Raw genomic sequence first — 4,225 nt, 5'->3', positions numbered from 1 at the left:
GCATACATCATTTTCTCCTCAGAGATCAAGGAAAGACAGGCAGAAAGGCAGCCTTGTTTCTAACAAATTATGCCCAAACTATCAGAACTCAAATGATCTCTCTGTGGAGCACTGTGTTGATTTTCTTATATACATTTCTGGAGCGAATATTTTGTAACAAGGAACTTAATATTTCCTAAAACATCTGCGTGTGTTTTTGCAAAACCAAAAAAGGCATAAAGATGTCAACAAAAACAGTATTTCTTGAAACAAGCTTATATTTAATCGTGTTATTTTCAAAGAATAGGTGTGACAAGAACAGAAGTTTAAAATGGTATTAGAAATCAGCTGGGAAGTGTGATTAGACAGCTATGAGAGATTTTCCCTCAAAATTGAAGTTTAGAGAAAGGTTTCCTTCATGTGGAAAAAAAAAAAGAAAAAGAAACAGACCAGCATTGTGAAGCTACCACATCATATTCATATAAGCAGGTTCATTAAAATTCTGCTTAAAGTTTTCCAAATATTTATCATCCTAGATAAATGTTCTCACACAGGGTTCAGGGAAGACCGAGTTCCCCATTTTTCCTAAGCACACAGCGCAAGCAAGCCCTTCTCTAAGGAGATTACTGCCTGCAGGAGAGCGAGCAGGATATGGGTCATGATCCCCACCCCACCTCACCTGCATGTGTTAAGCAGTACAGATTTACTGCCACATCAAGAGACTTACAAACCATGGCAGCTGTGGTGTCCTGAGACACTGAGGCCGATGTCTAGAGCTCGGGTTAAGAAGCTCCTGATCTCCCTTTGCCAGCGCTCTCCTTCCTCCCACTGTACTTCAGTTCCCTTCTCTTTGCTGCAGCGAGGCCACTGTTCTGAAGCCACACTGTGAATCAGATGATTGAAATGGCCCAGATTACACATGACCTGGTTTGTGCTTGGAAAAGGTCTGGAAGGGCTTTGTAGCTTTAATGGTAGTGGAAGGGGAAGAAAAAGTAGGAGAGGGAACTTCAAGCTTTATCTGGAAGTGTTACCTGTGTAAATTTGAACTGGACAATTCACAGCCAGAATATTTCTGCATCTCCCATTTCTGTTACAGTTCCCTTCCAGCACTGTGCCTTTCTGCAGAACAGAGGGAGAAGAACTAATTCAGCTGATCATCACTCCTCTGTTCTGAAAGGCCTGATCTGGCCTGACACAACTACAACACATCTCCACAGCAAGCATTGATCCAGCTCCAGCCCACTCCACTTCTAGTATTCTTTTGATATTAATGGAATTTTCATACCTCTGGCTTTAGGTAATGTCACACATTTCAGGCATAAAACATGCTAGAGTTCTGCACATCTCTTACAGCAGAACTGATACTACCCAGATGTTTTGGGTGTTGATCAGCAAGAGCAGCAGGTCTCAGTGGAATTCTATAAATGAAAAATGGGAACACAGGAAAAAACCTGAGTCTACAATATCAGCATTTATGTCAGTGGGAAGGCAGAATTTTTATATTCTTCATCCAAAATGCATAAACCTGGAAAAATTATTCAACTGCTAACTTACAGAAAACTTGTTTAACTAAAATTCCAGTTTTAGAAAGCTCTCTTTCTATAACCTAGGGATGGTTTCATAGCCTCCTGCTTCACTGGGTTTAAGATTCCCTTGGTTAGAGATTTCTCTAAGCTGCTTCCCTTTATGAGCAGTAGACTGCAGTGGAATAATTTCTCTGCAGTATTTCTTTAGTGAAAAGGTCCACAAATTGATTTTTCAGCCTTTGCCCTCCCAAGACACAAATTCAAATATACATACTATCAGTGAAGGTCTGGCTTGTGTATATGTTGTTCCTCAAGTGGTTTTACAAAAAGGCAACATAAACAAAAACATAAAAAAACCCATAAATGTGTATTAATGATAAAATTTACATTAAGAACTCACAGAAGCATTGGGAGGTTCCATAAAATTTCAAATAAAAACTCTCTGAATCTTGAAAAAGATCCCACTCTGCTATACTGGAAAACCTGAGAAGATTGAAAGTATTTCCTCCCTCATAAAATAACAGAAGGAGTTAGATCTGTTGTTCTCTGGGAATCCCAAACAACCAAACATTTTGCTGCTATATTGTTAACACTGTAATATTTTTACAAATCTTGCTCAATGAATGCTCCATACTCTAAACACTTCATCCTGCCCCTATGTTATAGGAAAGAGTGCAATCTCAGAGAAAACCAGGACTCAAACAATCGAAAGAAATTTCTGGAATGGCACCTTGAAATGAAGCCCACAGGTCAAATACATTCCCTCAAGAAAAAAATACCTGTAACTGTCAGTTGCATTCTGCTGAACCTCCTGACTGCAGCCTGGAGAGTTGATAAAATCTGCTAAGGAAATGTCTATTTTTAAGCTAAACAGCTATGACAACAAAATGCTTGGAGATATTTTCAATATACATGACATTTTCTTCACAAATAGAACTATTTGTACTCAAAAGCGAAAGAAAAAAAAAACATTTAGTTCTGGATGACTTGCACCAGATACTTTATTTTGAAGTAAATGTAAAATGCAAATTAAATTCCTATGTTATTACGCATAAGATTTTCATAGTGTAAAAGACATCCCAATTTTACATAGCTCTGAGCATCATCCTAGAGAGAGTGTGTTGAAAAGTGGCTCTCTGTGCTACTGCCCACTAATCTAGCCCTCACTGTGATTTTGGCCAAGTCATTCTCCCTTTTTCTCTCTGGAAAGTGACTGAACCTTCCTACCCGCAAAAAAATGAGATCATAATGAACAAATATTTAACATCACAAAGAAGTGGTATGACCTAGTGCAGCATATGGAAAGCCATTTGCAGTTCTAGAGCTCTAGCAAATGCTAAGTCCCATTTTTTTCCTCATACAGAACATGAACTAGTGACCTGCAGAACTTGAGAAGAGAAATATGTGAGGCCACAGCTGTGGGCACCCACTGTTTCAAAAATTTTGTATGCCATAAATAATTATAACTGGCACTTTGCATCTTTATGACCCACTTTTTTTCACCTGATAGGCAGCATGGTTCACTGTCTCAAAAAGAGCATGTGCTTGTAACTTGGAGTTTGCTGCAGTATCTTCCAGTTACAACAGCCTGTATTTGTCTGAATTTGACAAGTTTTACAATGTGACAACTTACTGAGTTGAGATACATCAGTCACTTCAAATAAGCAATTCAATTACATAAGATAAAGATTGGATTCTTACAAGTTTTCTTATTAAGACTGAGTATTTGCATGTTTATTAATCTTAGATCAGAACTTAAAGCTCTGTTTGAACACTAGGCTGTCAATCCTTTGATACACAGTAAAAAGCTCTTTGGTCTCTTCACTCTTTGAACTGCAACAGCAAAACTGAAGATTTTAATGGGATAATTTCTTCCCCTCTTCTTTGAGATCAGAAAGTTATTTCAAAACTTGCTAATTTTTTTTCTCATTTTTTTAAGAATTTTTGCTTATTCCTCTATAAAGCATTTTACTAAGAGAATGTTGATTTTGTTTGAATGTTGATTTCCCTTGAAATCTCTCTCCCACTGGAGACAGCAGCCCCCTCTTGCCAGAGAAATTCTATGCTAATAACATTTAACGGTTTTGGTTTTCATTGTGAATTAGGAAAATTATTTCCACTATATCAGCTCTCCTTAAAAATCCTATAGCTTGTTAAACATATCCTTTCTGGCATATCTCAACCTATTCTGGACTCAAAGTACTACATATTCATCCCATTTGAGCCCTCTTAAGGACACCGAGCTCTGTGCCTCCCTTTTTGCCAGGCAGGAATGCAGATACCTCAGTACTAGAGATGGCTTTTGTCAAAAAAAGTTTGGCATTTTTCATACTTCCAGCTACACAGACTGAACTCTACCCCCAGACCAGCATAAACAGGAGTCAACCCCCAATTTAACCATGTTGACAAATTGCAGGCCATGAGAAGCAGCTGACTCCTGGCTGCATTTACACTGGGAAATTCAAGTATGTTTGACACAGTACCTTGTTGGTACAGAATTAGCCTGGTTTGTGATAGTAAGAGATTTAATCCATGAGGAGAGTTGAGTCCATAAAAAAATTTACTGTTTAGAAACACTGTCAGGAACACATTTCCTCTAGTTAAACAGCCTCTGAAATAAATAAATACAGAATTACAAGATGGAAAGATTATACAGTGTTCCTTTCATGGACTATCAAAGTAAGGGAGAAACTAAAGTCATGCTACTCACTTGCCTACCA

The sequence above is a fragment of the Lepidothrix coronata genome, unplaced genomic scaffold (genome assembly GCF_001604755.1).
Source record: "Lepidothrix coronata isolate B3197 unplaced genomic scaffold, Lepidothrix_coronata-1.0 Scaffold115, whole genome shotgun sequence".
Lineage (NCBI taxonomy): Eukaryota > Metazoa > Chordata > Aves > Passeriformes > Pipridae > Lepidothrix > Lepidothrix coronata.
Note: the sequence above shows the minus strand (reverse complement) of the source record.